Source organism: Dipodomys merriami, unplaced genomic scaffold (genome assembly GCF_024711535.1).
Source record: "Dipodomys merriami isolate MVZ:Mamm:240054 unplaced genomic scaffold, mDipMer1.0.p SCAF_9, whole genome shotgun sequence".
In the NCBI taxonomy this organism is placed as follows: Eukaryota; Metazoa; Chordata; class Mammalia; order Rodentia; family Heteromyidae; genus Dipodomys; species Dipodomys merriami.
The window spans coordinates 11,166,998-11,186,229 of NW_027206512.1; the positions used below are offsets into that span (position 1 = coordinate 11,166,998).

Consider the following 19,232-nt stretch of genomic DNA (forward strand, 5'->3'; position numbering starts at 1 on the left):
CTCAGGGACAGTGCTCAGGCTCTGAGTTCAAGCCTTGGTACTGCCCCCCCCACACACACACACACAAATTCATCTTGCCCGACATGTCAAGAATACAGTTTTGGCTCCAGAGCCCCTTTCTTAATTCTATTTCCAGTAACTGAACTCCTTGCACTGAAATACATCAGTAACACCAAATGCCTTTGAGTGCTTCTCTATACACAGCCCATAGATAGTCACGAGCAAACCTTTTCACAGCTTGGAAGTACAATCTTGTGTACCACTGATGATTCCCTTTTCCAATGCCTTACTTTTTCTCCTTGGTCTACTAAATTTACCCTATAGCAATTAGCCCTTAGTATACTTTACTGTATTAGCTTAAATGTATTTTTTTAAATCACTTGTTTAAGAGAGGCCTGCTCTGATTCTTTTTGTTGTTATCTAAAACTGACTTTCCTACCCTTTCACCTTGCTTTCTTATGTATTTCTCATTGGTTTGTTTGTTTAGTGTGTGGATCAAATTCAAGGTTTCATGCTATCCAAGTGCTTACCACAAACATACATTTCCTCTCCTCCTCCCTTCCCTTATCAGCTCATTTTTTTTTTTTTTGAGGGGAGCAGGACTGAAGTTTGAACTCTAACCTTGTACTTGCTAAGCAGGTACTATACCACTTGGACATTTTTACTTAATTTAGTTTTCAGATAAGAGTCTCACGTGTGTGTGTGTGTGTGTGTGTGTGTGTGTGTGTGTGTGTGTGTGTGTGTGTGTGTGTGTGTGTGTGTGTGTGTGTGTGTGTGTGTGTGTGTGTGTGTGTGTGTGTGTGTGTGTGTGTGTGTGTATGCTGGCCTGGACCACCAGCCTCCTATTTACATTTCCTGCCATACCTGGGGTGACCACATGCCACTTAATTCAAGTTTTGTTTTTTTTCTGTTGAGATGAGGTCTTTTTTCTGGGATCATGGAACCATGATCTTCTTGGTCTCACTGTCCCAAACAGATAACACCTATGAAGTGCCATCTGGCTTGAGAGGTTGATTTCTTTTCTTTTCTTTTTTTTGGGGGGGGCGGTGGGCGGCAATCCTGGATCTTGCATTCAGGGCCTGGGCTCTGTCTCTGAGGTTTTTTGCTCAAGGCTAATATTCTACCACTTGAGCCCTGGCTCCACTTATGGTTTTTTGGTTAATTGGAGATCAGAGTCTTGTGGATTTGTCTCCTTGGGCCAGCTTCAAACCCTGATCCTCAGATCTCAGCCTCCTGAGTAGCTGGGATTATAGGCACAAGCCACTGGTGCCCAGCTCTTAGGTTGATTTTTTTTATTCCAGTGTGTGTGTGTAGTGTATATGTGTGTATGTGTGTAAAATGGGGGCAGGAGGGCCTTTATTTGCCATTTATTTTATTATTTTGTTATTATCAACATCCTGTGACATACAAACTTTTTTTGTTGGCTGGTACCTAGGTTTGAACACAGGGCCTTGTACTTCATTTTCTTGACTGCTTGCTTAGTCAGCTGACACTCTACCACTTGAGCCACACTTATAACCCAGCCTTTTTGCTGGTTACTTTTAGAAATGGAATCATGAAGACTTTTTTTTCTTTTGGGGGGGGGGGTCCATCATGGGACTTGAACTCTGGGCCTGGGCGCTGTCCCTGTGCTCTTCAGCTCAAGGCGAGCACTCTACCCCTTGAGCCACAGCGCCACTTCCAGTTTTCTAGTGGTTCATTGGAGATAAGATAAGCCACCAGCGCCCGGCTTCATGAGGACTTTTCTGCCCATATACTGCATGTCAGCCTCCTGAGCCTCCAGTGCCTGACTCAAACTATTAGTGAATACATAATCACCTGCTTCCTCATGCTAGTAGGTCCTTAAAAAGAAATATACTTAGCCGGGCATTGTGCTCACGCCTGTAATCCTAGCTACTCAGGAGGCTGAGATCTGAGGATCACAGTTCAAATCCAGCCCAGGCAGGAAAGTCCATGAAACTCTTATCTCCAATAAACCACCAGAAAACTGGAAGTGGTGCTGTAGCTCAAGTGGTAGAGCACTAGCCTTAAGCTGAAGAGCTGAGGGACAGCGCTCAGGCCCAGAGTTCAAGGACCATGACCTACCAAAAAAAAAGAAAAAGAAAAGAAATATACTTGCCTCATACTGATGGCTCCCACCTGTAATCCGCTAGCTACTCAGGAGGCTGAAACCTGAGGATCTCAATTTAAAGCTAGTCCAGGCAGAAAAGTCTGTAAGACTCTCAGCTAAAATGCTGAAAGTGAAAATGGAGTTTTGGCTCAAGTGGTAGAGCACCAGCCTTGAGCAAGAACACTAAGGGACAGTGCCCAAGCCAAGTTGAAACTTCAGTAGTAGCATGCACATGTGCATGTGCGTGTGTGTGTGTGTGCGCTCGCGCACACACACACACACACACACACACAGAGTAAAGAAAGCCTGAACCAAAGACCAGAAAGAAGGGCAGAAATGCACCCCACACACACACTGACCATTTGTCCTTTGATGACCTCTGTCATCAAAATGCTCATCAAAATTCTATTCAGAATTGAACTTACATGATTTATGGGGGCTGGGGATGTAGCTCAGCGGTAGAGCACTTGCCACATATATCCAAGTGGATTTGATCCCTAGCAACACCAACACACACACACACACACACACACATACACACACACACACACACACACACACACATTCATGTTTGATATTTCATTGCTTTCTATGATCCCATAATCCTTCTCTTCAAGCATCTGGTAAGATGCCCCTCTCCTGTTAGTACCTGAACTCTGACTTGATCAACTTTGAGACATCAGATCTGATGAAGAAATGAAAGTACCAGCACTCCAAGAGGAGGGCTCTCCTTCTAAGACTTCCTTTCTTGCAATTCCAATTCTATTCTAGGATGTAACACCCAGTGATTGTTATTTGGCTATTCCCTTTCTTTTTACCAAATCAACCTCCTTCAGAATTAGTAAGGTCTAAATATAATACCAGAAACTTCTGACCACACCACAATTTACATATATTTTCCCTACTATCCAGGGCTTGGTAATTAATTTAAGGGGAAATTTAAAAATTGAATGAGACAAAAGTAGAAAGCCCAATGTAAAACTGAGCAGAAACTTCAGTTGAGCAAATCGTTTCTATAATGTACCACCTATAAGCCATCTTGCCCCCTTCCAAGTGTTACAGCAAGCAAGGAGGATGGGCACAGGATCCAACCTAACTGGTCCTGCCACCTCTGTCCTCCCCACAGGAATCCACTGCCAAGCTTAGCTCCTACAGCACAGATAGTGCACAGCAGTCCCCACAGGAAGTCTTCATAGCCCCTCCCTCCTCCTACCTCTGTCAGTCCCAGCTATTGACAGGTGGTTACAACACTAAGGGCAGAAGCCTCTAGGGTATCTTGGACTCCTCCCACCCCTCCTTGTGCAAGCCCAGAGATTGCCCTACCCCTTTCATTTTCCCACTTTCTCTCTTTTCACTCTTCTGAGACTACGAGCCCAACAGAAATATAACACGGACTATTAATATTAATTTGACAATTGCAACTAGCCACACTAAAAAAGGTAAAAAAAGAAACCAGAGTAGCAGGACACCCATGGCTCACGCCTGTAATCCTAGCTACCAGGGAGGCTGAGATCTGAGAATCACTGTTCAAAGCCAGCTTGGGCAGGAAAAGTCCGTGAGACTCTTATCTCCAATAAACCACTCAGGAAACTGGAACTGGTAATGTGGCTCAAGTGGTAGAGCACTAGCCTTGAGCTGAAGAGCTGATGGACAGTGCCCAGGCCCAGAGTTCAAGCTCCACCACAGATGAAAAAAGAAAGAAAGAAAGAAAGAAAGAAAGAAAGAAAGAAAGAAAGAAAGAAAGAAAGAAAGAAAGAAAGAAAGAGAAAGGAAGGAAGGAAGGAAGGAAGGAGAGAAGGGAGGAAGGGAGGGAGGAAGGGAGGGAGAAAGAGGGTCTGGGAAGGTGGTTCAGTGGTAGAGTGCTTGCCTTGCATGCATGAGGCCCTGTGTTCGATTCCTCAGCACCACATAAGCAAAAAGCTGGAAATGGCGCTGTGGCTCAAGTGGTAGAGCGCTAGCCTTGAGCTGAAGAGCTGAGGGACAGCGCCCAGGCCCAGAGTTCAGGCCCCACGACTGGACCCAAAAAAAAAAAGAAAGAAAGGAAAGAGAAAGAAAGGAAGGAAGGAAGGAAGGAAGGAAGGAAGGAAGGAAGGAAGGAAAAGAAAGAAAGAAAGAAAGAAAGAAAAAAAGAAAGAAAGAAAGAAAAAGAAAGACCAATGCAATCTATTTTAATGTTTTACTAACAATCAAGCTATGACACATCTTCAATTTAATTTATAATGTACTTGCATTTTTCCCTCAGATGAATTCTTAGAAATCTACAGCTCAATTCTGACAAGCCACAAGTGTTCACTGGTGACTATTGCACTAGACAGTTCAGGTTTAGGTCTCAGTTCCAGTTGCACCCACTTACTACCTCTTTCCTCTGCCCTTAGAAAGGCTGTAATCTCCGCTGCACCATTTCTGGGATCATGAAAATGGAACAGACCCTTCTTTCACATCACCTGTCCAGCTCTCCCTTAGGCACGGGATGCCTTCTCTGCATCCTTCCAAATTTTAATACCCAGTTCAACTGCTGCCTCATGCACAAAAGCCTTTCCCACACTCCCCAATCCATAATTTATGGCTTCCTTCCTTGTAATTTCTTACCATCCTGTGAATGGTCAGTGCTTTTGCCTGTTTTACCCAACAAACTATAAAAGCCTTAAAGACACAGAATTGCTATTATTCACCTTATAGCTTTCAAAGAATACAGCAAAGTACTTTGCACACAGCAAAGATTCTTGATAACCTTCCATGCTTTATAATAGGCAAGTGTACCCTTAACCCCAGTACATATTCAGAGAACAGCTGGTTCCAAGATAAGCTTAATTAATACTTGCTAGCAACTCAGGAACTGAATGTGTGGGTGCATTCCTATCCTGTCATGGAAAAAGTGACACTACCTCATAATTTAACCCAGAATTCTGGAAAATATCACAGATCAGAAGTGTCATTTTCATATATGAGGAGGAGTGTGGCCAGAATCCTGAGATTATCTATATAGTATCACAAACAATATCCATAATAATTAACAGAGATCAAACTATTAAAAATAAGCACCAGAATTGGGTGCTAGTAGCTCACGCCTGTAATCCTAGCTACTCAGGAGTCTGAGATCTGAGGATCACAGTTTGAAGCCAGCCCAGGCAGAAAAGTCCCTGAGACTCTTATCTCCAGTTAATACAGAAAAAGCTGGAAGTAGAGCTGTGGCTCAAAGTGATAGCATACTAGCCTTGAGCAAAAGAAGCTTAGGGACCGTGCCCAAGCCCTAAGTTCAAGCGAGGACTGGCACAAATCAGCAGCAGTAGAACTGGAGACCAGGACAGGCAAAAAGTTAGCCAGACCCCATCTCAACCATAAGTCAGATATAGCAGTATAAACATGTCATCCCAGCTATGTAAGAAAGACAAATGGAGGATCACAGTTCAGACCAGCTCAAGCAAAAAGCACCAACACCCTACATGAAAAATAACTAAGTCAAAAAGAGCTGGAAGTATGACTCAAGTGGTAGAGTGACTCCCTAACAAGATCAAGACCTTGAGTTCAAACTACAGCACCACCACAAAAAATAACTTAAAATATTCCAACATGCTAGAAAAAGGAAGGAGAGTCCCAGATTAGATTCCCTTCTCTGAATAACAGACCACCAAAATTACCTAGGAATGCACAGGACCTGGTCCCTACTCTGTTTTAGGACTCTGTTCCACAGGTTTGGATTTCTTCTCTACCTGGGATATGAGGGAGAAGGAAAAGCCCCATTTACTACTGAAAGTTTCTTTCACTGCTTTGTCTATGCTCACCATAATGTGAACTTCCCAAGCAGTCCTGTAAATGGCATATTTACATGTTACCTCTCTGGAAACCTTTCAGTGGCTTTCCACCTTGGGTCAAGGCATTTCCAGCAGTCTACAAGGCCCTCTATAATCTGGTCTCCTGTCTGGGCTTTTCCCAACCACTTTCCCCCATCACTGTGCTTTAGCCTCATAGCCAACTTGCTAATCCTCAAACTTGCACAACACATATTACCTTGGGCATTTCGTGTGTGCTCCCTTTGCCTACAAAGTTTCCTCTACCTCTAACTCCTATCATCCATCTGGCTCAATATCAAATATCAGGAAATATGCCTTTCCTGATGACTGGATAGAAAATAGCATGCCCTAAAATTAAAAAAAGAAAAGAAAATAGCATGCCCTTTTCTCATGCAACTGATACCAGCCCTGCTCTGATATGATACATGTTCATTCTGTCTGCCTGTGCACTGTATGTCATAAGCTTAGGTAAGCAATATCTTGTTTATTTTGATTGCTTCTAAGTATAGAACAATGCCTAGAATACAAAAGACACTCAAATAATTACTGACTAAATAAGTGACTGCTAAAAGTTTGTATGCATATATTGAAGGCTTGGTGCCTAGCCTATGAAAGTATCAAAACTTTCAGGGGTGGAGCCTACTAGAAGGGGATATTGGGATCCTGACCCTTCCCTTCCTGTTTCCTGGCTACCATGAGGTGAGTAACCTCCTCCACCACATGGGTCAGGCATGTTGCATTGTGCTGGCATAGGCCCAAGGCAACCAGGCCATGCCACCATGGGCGAAAGCCTCTGAAAATATGAGCCAAAGCAAACCTATCTCAAGTATTTCATCACAGTTGACAAAAAGCGAAAAACATTCTAATTTTCTTAAGGAAAGAAAAGAATAAAGCCTGATCCTTTCACTTTTTCAAATAACATTTAGCCAGTGTGTACCTGTATGCACAACATGATTGGTTGGTGGTGCTAGGGACGGAACACAAGGTAAAATAACGTTTTTAGTAAGTAATAGCTCAAACTTAATTGTAAAACAACTTTAGGCTCACCATTTAAGAGCACACAAATATTACCTCTAAACGCATACCTGGGGGGAAATAGTCAACTTATTAAGCAACCTGAGTAATTCTAATTCCAGGCCTGTTTTAATGAACATTTATCTTGATGGATGCAGATCTCTTCCTAGCCACAAAAATAGAGTACCTTTGCTTCTATCTTGTAATCCGTACACTATATCTTGTCATCTTCACTTCTTATTTTGTATATACATCCTACAATGAAGAGTCCCATCCTCTACTGATGATCTGATACCCAGAAGATGTTCCATGGAGGATACCACAAGTGAGCTAGGATGATGAGTACAATCTTCTACTCCCTACCAAATGGCCCATCTCTTCTTTTCTCTTTACAATTCACCAACTACTGATGACTCTAAGCCCACTGTGCTATCGCTGCCTTGTATATACATGATGGCTGGCCCTCCAACCCAGCACCACTCCTCATCTCCCTACATGTGGTTACGGTAAGTGGGACTTACTCTCCTTCACCCAAGTGCTGTACAGAAGATTCCAGAAAGGGTTAGCCCAGACCCTCAGCTGCCTCCATGATTTATATAGCAATCTCTCCCCATCTCCCATCCCCAGCAGGGATTCCAGAACAGGATGTTGCTCGTAAATCTTTCCTCATAGCATACCTACCACCCACTGGCCAGCTTATTTTTGTAAGAGCTGCTATTTCCCATACTCCCTCAGTGTAAGACCCTATGATAGATCATCAAAGTTGTATTCTGGACATCTCTGACCATCATAAAAAAAACCAAGTGCAGATGAATATCATATTTGTGTCATTGTGAGTGTAAAATTGTCTACAAAGGGCAAGAAAGGAATGCCAGAATGAGAAGCACGCATGTGCGCGCGTGCACACACATGCACGCACGCACGTGTGCACACAGGCACAAACACACACACACACACACACACACACACACACACACACACACAAAATCATGCAAACCACTGAGAAAATGTAAGTGGAGAGGGCTAGCCTTGAGCAAAGAAAAGCTCAGAGAAAAGCATCCAAGCCCTGAGTTCAAGCCTCACAACTGATGAAAGAGAGAGAGAGAGAGAGAAAGAGAGAGAGAGGCAAAAGAGAAAGAAAGGAAGATGTGGTCCTTTTCTAGATCATAAGCATGATTGGGTTTTCACACACTTGTGACATATGCTTTCCTCAAATCTTGTTATGATGTGGGCACATTACCCATGTGACATAGGGGAAAAAAAGTTATGTCTTGGAAGGTGCTGATAGTTCATGTCTGTAATCCTGGCTATTCAGGAGGCTGAAATCTGAGGATTACATCTCTAAGCCAGCCCAGGAAGGACAGTCCTGAGACACTTATTTCTAATTAACCACCAAAAATCAGAAAGGGCAGTGGCTCAAGTGGTAGAGTGTCAGCCTAGTGTGGAAAAAGCTAAGGAATACCACTCAGGCTCTGAGTTCAAGTCCCATTACTGGCACCATAAGTAAAAACAAATAAACACAAATAGTTTGCAAATTTTTTATTGTTGTTGTTTCAGTGGTACTGGATATTGAACTCTGGGCCTTACTTGGAAAACAGCTACTTTATTACTACCACTTAAGCCATGCTTCCAGTCCCTTTTCATAATGGTGGTTTAGCATTCTACTTTATGGCTGAGCTGTGATCCTACTTATGCTTCCCTGTGTCACTGGGGATGACAGGTATGTGACACTGGGCTCAGCTACTACTTGAGACAGAATCTCATGACTTCTTTTTTGCTCAGGCTGGCCTCTTCATGATCCCTGGATCTCATCTCCCACATAGCTAGGTTTATATGTTTAAGCCACTTCATCCAGCTAAAAGGTTGTCTTTGAGGAGCAGGAGCATCACTGCCTATAGACAGGGAGGAAGTTTTCACAGAAGAGATGGGAGCTTGACAGTATTTAATGTTCCCCATACTCCCACACTAGTGAAGTAGTGTGCTCCTTGATTTTCCTCTCCACATACCTTTTCTCCTCCTCCTCCTCCTCCTCTTCTTCCTCCTCCTCCTCTGTGTGTGTGTGTATGTATATGTGGTGTGTGTGTGGGGGGGGGGGTGGTCCTGGTGCTTGAACTCAGGGCCTGGGCAGTGTCCCTGACTTTTTTTTTTGCTAGCACTCTATCCATTTATCCACAGCACCACTTCAGTTGTTTGGTGGTTAATTGGGGATAAGAGTCTCATGAGCCGGGAATTGGTGGCTCACGCCTATAATTCTAGCTATTCAGGAGGTTGAGATCTGAAGATCACCGTTCAAAACCTTGAGTGAAAGGAGCTCAGAGATAGCGTCCAGGCTCAGAGTTCAAGCTCCAGGACTGGCAAAAGAAGAAGGAGGAGGAGGAGGAGGAAGAGGGGGAGGAGGGGGGGAGGAGGGGGGGGAGGAGGAGGAGGAGGAGGAGGAGGAGGAGGAGGAGGAGGAGGAGGAGGAGGAGGAGGAGGAGGAGGAGGAGGAGGGGGAGGTTGTCGTCTGGTGGACTTTCCTGCCTGTGCTGGCCTTGAACCTCAATCCTCAGATCTCGGCCCTCCCAAGTAGCTAGGATTACAGGTATGAGCCACTGGCTCCCAGCTGTTTCCTCTCCCCTTTTTACTGCCCCCCACCCCACCCCCATGCAAAGGATAGTAAGTGTTGTGGCACTGGGCTACACCTCATTTCCTTCTCAGCAACTTCTCAGCCTTCTGCCGCTTTTTGGCTACTTAGTTGCCACTAAGTTGCTACTTAGCTCTTCCTAATCACTCTGATCTTCTCACTCCCTAGAGAAACTCCAGCCCATGAGATTCCTTTTTTACTGAATAAATGAGTGTCTTAAGCTCCACCCTTCACTTCTGGAGAGCTCCAGCCTTAAGATAACCAATGGACTATCTGACTCTCCACTGGCAACAATTTTCCTAAGCTTGGACTATTCAGTAAAGCTCCAGGGACAAGGAGGGAGAGCAGTTGTAGAAAGGCGGCTTACCTATCATGCCTGGGGCCCTGGCTTCATCCCTACTAAAGGGGACTTAATCTTTTTTTTTTTTTTTTTTTTGGTCCATCATGGGACTTGAACTCTGGGCTTGGGCTCTGTCCCTCAGCTCTTCAGCTCAAAGCAACCACTTGAGCCACAGCACCACTTCTGGTTTTCTACTGTTTTTATTGGAGATAAGAGTGTCACTTTCCTGCTCAGGCTGGCTTTGAACCATGATCCTCAGATCTCAGCCTCCTGAGTAGCTAGGATTACAGGCGTGAGCCACGGGTGCCTGACTAAAAAGGGGACTTATTCTTGATGGTCCCTTTTACCCATCCAACAAATCCTCTTCCACAATTTCTGGGAATTATGAAGACCCATTTGGTCTTTCCAGCTCTTTTGGGGACTACTTAATATCAACTCACTCATAAATGAGTGTTTATTCTCTGCCTAGACTATTCTTCCTGCAAGAAATTTGCATCTTTACAGCCTATAAAGCCCTGTACTTCCCAAACATGGCTGACAGATGAAGAAAAGCACAGGTGAAGCAGGGAAGGCAAGAAAAGCATAAACCAAGGAAAGGTACTTGAAGACAAAAGCCTGTACACGGACTTGTGAGACCTTGTACCTAATCAGGCAGCAGGGCTGGTGGAAGAATAGGTGTGTTGGGAGATGAGATGAATCTTGCAAATTGGAGACTGAGGCCAGGGAATAAAGAAGCAAAATGACTGCATAGGGAACATCCTAGCATAATGAAGCCTCTCTCCTAGCAAGTAAAAGAGGGGGAGGAAGTATAAAATTAGGATGAAGAGACCATGATCGACATTTAGAGGGTAGAGGCACATACAGAAGGAGATGATGGTATTTTAGAAGCAGCCTTGGTTTAGAAATCCAGAAATGGAAACACCCACTGGAGGTGGCCAGAAAAAAAAAAAAATCTGTAGGGAAAGAAGGAAGGAAGTCAAGAACAGAGAGATGACTGCTGTAATCAAGAAGGAAGTTCTGGAAGAAATTGTAAGGACTTGATCAGAATAAGAAGCCAAGATATAGCCCACCAATCAAGAGGAAGGAAGAGTTGAGCATACTGTGATTAAAATTCAACACACTTCACCTAGTGTTCAGCATGCATTGAATCGGAATACAGCACCTGTTTTTAGGGCTGCATAGGTTTCAAGAAAGTTGCATATTTCTCAGATTTCCAAGTCATTAGCTTATTACAGAAACTATTGCCTTGGACAGATGGGGAGAGTATAACACACCCAACCCACACTCCACTCTAGACTCAAGGAATGTGAGTCCTTTTGAAAGGAGGTAGAAATTACTTTCATTCATACACTTACCCTCTAGTTTTGTGAAATGTGAGGTTTAATGTATCTTATCCTCATATGCTTTACAAAAGAGAATTAGTGGGGGTGGGGAAGATAGGAGGAACAGGGCAGTGACAAACAAACACTGACAAGAACCTGGTGAGAAGGGAAACCTACAGTCAGCAAATTCTGCCAGGTCTGGAGTAACTATACCAAATAACCCTAGAATCCAAAACAGATGTCCTTCAGCCCGATGACCATACTACCAGTCATTTGCTCTGTGAACCAATATGAAGCAAATACCTTCAAAATGCACACACTAGTTGGGCACTAGCGGCTTACATCTATAATTCTGGCTATTCGGAAGGATGAGATATGAGAATCCAGGTTCAAAGCCGGCCCAGGCAGAAAAGTCCATGAGATTGTTATCTCCAATTAATTAGCAAAAAAAAAAAAAGCTGAAAGTGTACATGGGACTCGAGTAGTAGAGAATGCCCCAGACCTGAATGAAACAGCTAAGCAAGAATGTTAGGTCCTGAGTTTGAGCCCACTACTGGCACACACACACACACATGGATACCCACTCACACATACACGGGCGCACGTGCATGCACATGCACACACACACATGTGCACGTGAACACACACACACACACACACACACATGCATGCACGAATACAGACATTATTCCTGGGTTTGGATTTACCATGCTTTCCTAGGTACAGGCTTAGAATGCCCAACAGAGGAGAAATTCCTCTATAGACTATGCCCTTCACTTGTCTTTTGCTCATGGGCTGACAAAAGAAAACGTGGCAAACTTGCTAAGGTCTGAATATTAACGTAAGTCACATACACTGGCTAAACAGACAAAAATGCAGCTGTGAGATGACAATGACAAATGAGCCTGAAAAGTAAAGCACAGATAACTGTCAGGCATGACTGGCCATGAGGCTTGCCTGTACTTTACAGCAATTTGTTTTGGAAAGGGCAATGAAGACAAACAGGTAGCACTAAATCACTGTTCACACAATTCTGAAGACTTTATATAAATGGCTGAAAACAGTTTTCAACAGTTGGGTCAACAAGAAGTAACGGTCACCACACTCATCCAGCTTTCAAAGAAATACCAAGTTAACCCATTAAGAAGAGAACAATAACTTGAGTTGTTTTACCAAGAAAGATCAAACAAATAACTATTACAGAATCCTCGAATCACTCCCCCTCCATCCATCTATGGCAGTGGCTCCTATGCCACATCCCTCGTTTACTGCTGCTTATTAGTCACACACAGGGATACTGCTGAAGGCTGGAATTGGTCTCTGGTACAAAAGCTGTTTACCATTTAGAGAGATGTGGCGTTGAAGGAAATAAATAATGTGAGAAGTATAAACTATAATGAGAATAACTATAGAAAAAGTAAAGAATACTTTACTTTTTTTTACAGGCTCACGCCTGTAATCCCAGCTACTCAGAAGGCTAAGATCTGAGGATTGCCATTCAAAGCCAGCCCAGGCAGGAAATCCATGAGACTCTTAATTGCAATTAACCATTAGAAAACTGGAAATGGCACTCTTTGAGCAAAGAGAGCTCAGGGACAATGCCTGGGCACTGAGTTCAAGCCCCATGGCCAGCAGGAGAGGAAAAATAAAAGGAAAGAAAGAAAAAGAATAAGAAAAAGAAGAACAGGCCAGGCACCAGCAACTCATGGCTTTAATCCTAGCCACGCAGGAGGCTGTGGTCTGAGGATTGAGGTTCAAAACTGACCCAGATGGGAAAGTCCATGAAACTTTATCTCTAACCAGCAAAAAGTGTGGAGCTGTAACTCAACTGTTAGGGTACCAGCCTTGAGTGAAAAGGTTAATGGGCAATGCCCAGGCTCTGAGTTCAAGCTTCAGTGATGGGAGAAGAAAAGAGGGGGGAAGAAAGAAAGGTGGGAGGGAGGGAGAGGGGGGGAGAGAGAGAGAGAGAACGAAAGACAGAGAACTTTTGAAGGTACTCTAAAGACTGGGAGAAGGTACCCAAGGAAGGATGAACTTATTCTTTTTCTTTTTTTTGGAGGGTCGTGGGACCTGAACTCTGGGCCTGGGTGCTGCCCTCAGCTCTTCAGCTCAAGGCTAGTGCTCTACCATTTGAGCCACAGCGCCACTTCTGGTTTTCTGAGTGGTTTATTGGAGATAAGAGTCTCACGGACTTTTGCCCAGTCTGGCCTTGAACTGAGATCCTCAGATCTTAGCCTCCTGAGTAGCTAGGATTACAGGCATGATCCACCAGTGCCCGGCTGAAGGATGAACTTTGAGAGGAGGTCCCCTCCCCAAAACTAGAGTTGAAATTTCATTGGCTAAGGAAAGGAAGCAGCCCATTGAACAACAGAGAAGTTCACTGAAAAGTTGACAACTGGAATTATAGGTGAGCCAGGGCTGATTGGCAGGTACACAGAAGCTTAACATCTCTCTCAGCATGAAGCCTGGAGTATGCTCCTTGGCTGCAATGGGAGGCCCCAAAGTGGGGGTCACAGGGCTGCAAGGTTGCCAAGGGACCCCATGCTTTGAGGATCCTGCTGGGCAGAATAGCAATGGATCTACATACTTGTATGCACATACATATGCAGGCAAGTGTACATGCTTGCATGGACAAATAGGGACAAGAAAAAGCAGTAACCAGAATCAACAAGAGGCCCATCCTAAGTGAGCAAGGTCCCTCCGGCACCCTCTGCTGACAAAGAGTTCCACAGTGCTCATGGTAAAGAACTCTTCGCAGCACCCAGCTTCCAAAAGGGCAAGCTAAGAGCGGGGAGATGAAGTGGGAAGTGGCCAAGAGAGCAATGAATTTCCTGTGTGACCAGAACATTAAACAAGGTGATGTTTCTGTTGAATGTTAAAGAATGAGTAAGACTTTTGCAGACTGGAGGGCTGGGGAAGGAGAGGAAACTCATTCCAGGTTGAGAAGCCTTTTTATTACTCAGCCCAGGATTATGGGCAAACTACAGGACCTCTTTAAAACACATATGGAAATTCTAGCGTCATCTGCCTTATAAGGTCCTCATGAGATTAAAATGCAGCACTGGACCAGGCAAAAGCTTTGAAAAGAAAAGCAAGTATTCTATGAAAAACATGTGAGGGCCAGAACTCTCCATAGTAAGGACTCTAGCTCTGGCCTGAGCTCCAAAGGGAACTGTCTCTGACCCTTCCCTCCTACCCCAGGAGCAATCCCCAACCACTCTCCTGTCCCTTTCTTCTTTTTCACACTGAAAGCTCCCACAAACTTATGAATGAATAAATCCTGGATTATACTGAGAACAATATAAACAAGCCTGAAGGAAATATATGATTTGTATTTACTTAAAAATAAAAAGGGGAGCCAATGTCAGTGACTCACTCTGAGGCTGAGATCTCAGGAGGCTGAGATCTGAGGATCATAATTACAAGCCAGCCCAGGAAGACAAATCCCAGAGACTCTTATCTCCAGTTAACCAGGGGGGAAAAAAGCCAAATGTGGAGTTGTGGATCAAGTAGTAAAGAGCCAGACTTGAGCAGGGAAAAAAAATTTAATAAATAAATAAATAAAGGTTGGGAATATGGCTTAGCAGTAGGATGCTTGCCTAGCATGCATGAAGCCCTGAATTCAATTCCTCAGTACCACATAAACAGAAAATGCCAGAAGTGGTGCTGTGGCTCAAGTGGTAGAGAGCTAGCCTTGAGCAAAAGTAGCTCAGGGACAGTGCCCATGCCCTGAGTTCAAGCCCTAGGACTGGCTAAATAAATAAATAGAAGGCAAGCAAGGCCAGGTGCCAGTGGCTCTTGCTTATATTCCTAACTACTCAGGGGGCTGAGATCTGAGGAGTGTAGTTTGAAGCCAGTTGCAGCAGCAAAGACTGTAAGACTCCTATCTCCCCTTAGCACCAAAAAGCTAAAAGTGGAGCTGTGGCTCAAGTGGTAGAGCACTATCCTTCAGCAAAAAGCTCACAACAGCACCCAGGCCCTGAGTTCAAGTTTCAGGACCAGCACACACACAAAAAAGAGGATAGGAGAAAGAAAGAAAGAAAGAAAGAAAGAAAGAAAGAAAGAAAGAAAGAAAGAAAGAAAGAAAGAAAGAAAGAAAGAAAGAAAGAAAGAAAGAAAGAAAGAAAGAAAGAAAGAAAGAGAGAAAGAGAGAAAGAAAGAAAGAGAAAGAAAGAAAGGAAGGAAGGAAGGAAGGAAGGAAGGAAGGAAGGAAGGAAGGAAGGAAGGAAGGAAGGAGAGAGAAAGGGAGGAAGGAAGGAAGGAGAAAGGGAGGAAGGAAGGAAGGCAGGCAGGCAGGCAAGCAAAGTAGGTCTTAGTGGCTCATGCCTGTAATCCAAGCAACTCAAGTGAAAAGCCACTCCAGGCAGGAAAATCCATAAGACTCTTACCTCCAATTAACCCTTTTTTTTTTTTTTAAAGCCAGAAGTAGAGCTGTGATTCACATAACAGCCTGGAGAGAAAATGCTAAGGAAAATAGTAACCCCTTCATACAACTACTTAAAGATATTTTTTAGCAAAAGAAAAAGCTAAAAGAAAGCACACAGGCCCCGAGTTCAAACCATAGTACTGGCACACAAAGAGAGAGGGGTGTTATTATGTAAATGCTAATTTTCTGTTATCCACATCTTAATATATCATTCTAGCCAGGCCCTAGCTATTCAGGAGGCTGAGATCTGAGAATTGTGATTCCAAGTCACAGTATGAAAATTTGGGAACTCAGTCAGAGTCAGCGCTCAGGCCCTGAGTTCAAGCCTCAGAACCAGGTCAAAAAACTTAAAATAACTTTTTAACAGGACACGTGAAATAAAATTTTCACTGCAAAATTAATTCATTGAGCTACCTCCCATTTTAAATCACCCAAACTCGGGGCCCCGAGTTACAGCTCAATGTTGCAATGCTTGCCTGGTATGTTCATGACTCTAAGTTCAATCTCTAGCACCAAAAGTAATAAGATAAATAAATCACCCCAACTTTTCCTATAAGTTTTATAACAACAAATGAAAATTTGACTCATAATCAGTTGATTGGAGCTTGTCATTAAGAGCTGCTTCCACCCTCTATATTAAGCCCAAATTTTTTTAAATTTTTTTTAAATGCTCTTTTTTATTTATTTTTATTTTTATTTTTTTTTGTTGGTCATGGTGCCTGAACTCTGGGCCTGGGTGCTGTCGCTCAGCTCTTCAGTCAGGCTAGCACCCTACCACTTGAGCCACAGCGCCACTTCCGGCTTTATCTGTGTATGTGGTACTGAGGCATTGAACCCAGGGCCTCATGAATGCAAGGCAAGCACTTTTACCACTGAGCCACCTTCCCAGCCCAAGCCCAAATTTTTTAAACCCTCAGTCAGTCATTTTAGGAATATCATAAAATTCAAATTCCCCAGGCTCTAAAATTACAAATTATCAAAAGTGGGCCAACAGGAAGGGGAAGAAATATTTATTAAACAGACACCTGGTATTTACATACTGTTTTGTAGAATGGGAACTTCTTTGTATGACTACTTACAGATAATTTTTTAAAAAATTTTTAAGTGGGCCAACAGGAAAGGGAAGTAATATTTATTAAACACTAGCCCCACCATTTGGAGTGTGTGTGTGTGTGTGTGTGTGTGTGTGTGTGTGTGTGTGTGTGCGCATGTGCGTGCGTGCGCGCACGTGCATGTGTGCATATACATATAAGTGTGTGTGTGTGTATATATATATATATATACATTCACACATATTTAATCTTCATTATTATTCTTGCATAAACATATTAAGAGTTTGAAAAGGGTAAGCCCTAGCATTTCAGGTCTAGTGGGGCTAGAATTCAAACCAAGATCTAACTGGTTTTGAAGCAACTCCCGCAAACACATACACCCAAAGAAATTAGTCAGACTGCTTTTCCAGGTGGAAAGTAAGGGATAGGCTCCAGGGAACAAGTAACATTGTCCCATTGGCACTACCATAGGTCAAGGACATGAGAAGGGAAAAATCACAGTCATGTCCAGAACTATTCCAAATAGCCTGCCCATTCTCTTTGTCTTAACTCTCTGGTGTCATCCTTTATAGACTATTGAGAAACACACTGTCCTTTTTGGACATTCTTCCATTCTTAAATTCAGCGTGGTTGCCTATCTCACCATCAAATGCTCACTGGAGGAAAATGTATCAGCAGGATGTTGAAAGATAATCTAAAAACGAGAACTGCAACAACTGCTAACGGTTCTGAGAGGCTGATTTATCAACAGGGCCACCACCTGACATCTGTGAGAGGCTGCACCAACCACAATGTGCTCTCAAAACAGCACAAATCATCTCACACAGGGCTGGAAAACAGCGCTCACAGAGGTGCCTTGGGCAGATTCTCACCGAGGATGGGCACTGTCTCTATCCTTTACTATTTTTTTTATTTAACTAATCTTTTAATCTGTTTCCTGCCATATGGCTCATTAGTCACCTCCAGCACCTCCCATACTCATCTCCTGGGCGTTGTTCTTTCACTGGAGAAGATGCACATTTCTCTACAATGGCCATGCTAAGGGAAGCTCTCCAAGGAACTACTTTTAACTGATGCCCCCTTAAAGCATCAGGGAAGAAACTCCTGGAGTCAGCTCCAGAGAATCTGGCCCAAGGCTCAGAATGTCAAATCAGACCTGAAAGGACTCCCCTGTCACCAGCTTCTACCAAACAATGTGATACAGGGGTTGAGGACTTGGAAAGCTGAGACAGAAGGAAGCTAGCTTGATAGATCTTCCATTGATCAAAGCTTAGCTGAGTCTTACCCTGCCCATTAAATACTAGCTGCTCTAAGGCTGGAGGCTGTAGCATAGTGGTAGAATATTTATTTACCTAGCATGCACACAGGAAGGAACCAGGTCCTAAATTTGATCCCCAGCACTGGAGAAAGGGAGGGAGGGAAGGAAGAAGAGAGAGAGGTATAGAGAGAGAAAGGTGATCAGGAGAGAGGGAGAAGTGGAAGAACAGAAAGAGGAGGATGGCAGAAAGGGAATAGAGCTCTATTCTGGCATCTGTAGTGGAAGTGTTGTACTGGAAAGCATGGTTAAGCAGTATGAGATCTCCCACATCCCCTCATTCTAATATCAACGGGGCTGGAAGGTCCGGAAAGCTCCCTCACCTATAGTGGAGCCCACAGCAGATGGAGGCCCTCCAACACACACACACACACACACACACACACACACACACACACACACACACACACACACACACACACACACACACACACACACACACACACACACTGATTTCCTGCTCCTCTAGCTGTGAACCTTGCTCCTTTCTCAAGTCACACTCAGAAATGATCACCAAACATTGGGATAGTGATCAGTAAACAGGTGGTGGTGGCAGTAAACAGGTTAGAATTCTTGGGCAAGCAAGCAGAGCCTTACTGGTTCCACTTTGGAACTCTGAAGAGGGGAGGCTTTGACCTGAGGTTGTTTAAAATCTGACCAAAACAGAGATTCTAACAACGGAGCCCACCAGGGAAATAACAGTGGGAGATAAACTGGATGAGGAATTTAAAACTTGGAGAAAAGCATATAACTACTAGAAGGTGAATCATCAGAGTTGAATCTGAACAGCAGTTCCCAAGTCTTAATTCAGAGCTGCTCTCAATATTATACTATTGAACTATAGTTCAAATACTATAGTTTGGATAAAGATTTTGATTGTATGCGAAAGCCCTGTAAACTACAGACATAAAAAGAATTCTGCTTCAAACTTTAAGTGAAAACTTAATTGTAAGGTCAAGTGTCATTGGACTTCTTTTATAAAATGGAAAGACTTTTCTTAAAATCACATCCTAGCTGTGCACTGGTGGCTTAGGCCTATAATCTTAGCTACTCAGAAGGCTGAGATCTGAGGATTGCAGTTCAAAGGCAACCAGTCAGTAAAGTCCACAAAACTTTTTTAAATCTCCAGTTAACCACCACAACGCTGGAAGTAGAGCTGTGATTCAAGTGATAGGCCACTAGGTTTATATGAAAAAGCCAAGCAAGCATGCAAGGCCCTGAGTTTATGTACCAGTACCA

General features: G+C 43.6%; 1 protein-coding gene and 1 pseudogene across 2 annotated transcripts in view; one reads left to right on the top strand and one right to left on the bottom strand.

Annotated features, from left to right (window-relative positions):
- Aff1 (ALF transcription elongation factor 1) overlaps positions 1 to 19,232 on the bottom strand; it is a 214,939-nt gene that overhangs the window by 163,161 nt on the left and 32,546 nt on the right. The gene's annotated exons all lie outside the window — the stretch shown is intronic.
- On the top strand, positions 8,067 to 8,165 carry LOC138821152 (small nucleolar RNA U13; annotated as a pseudogene).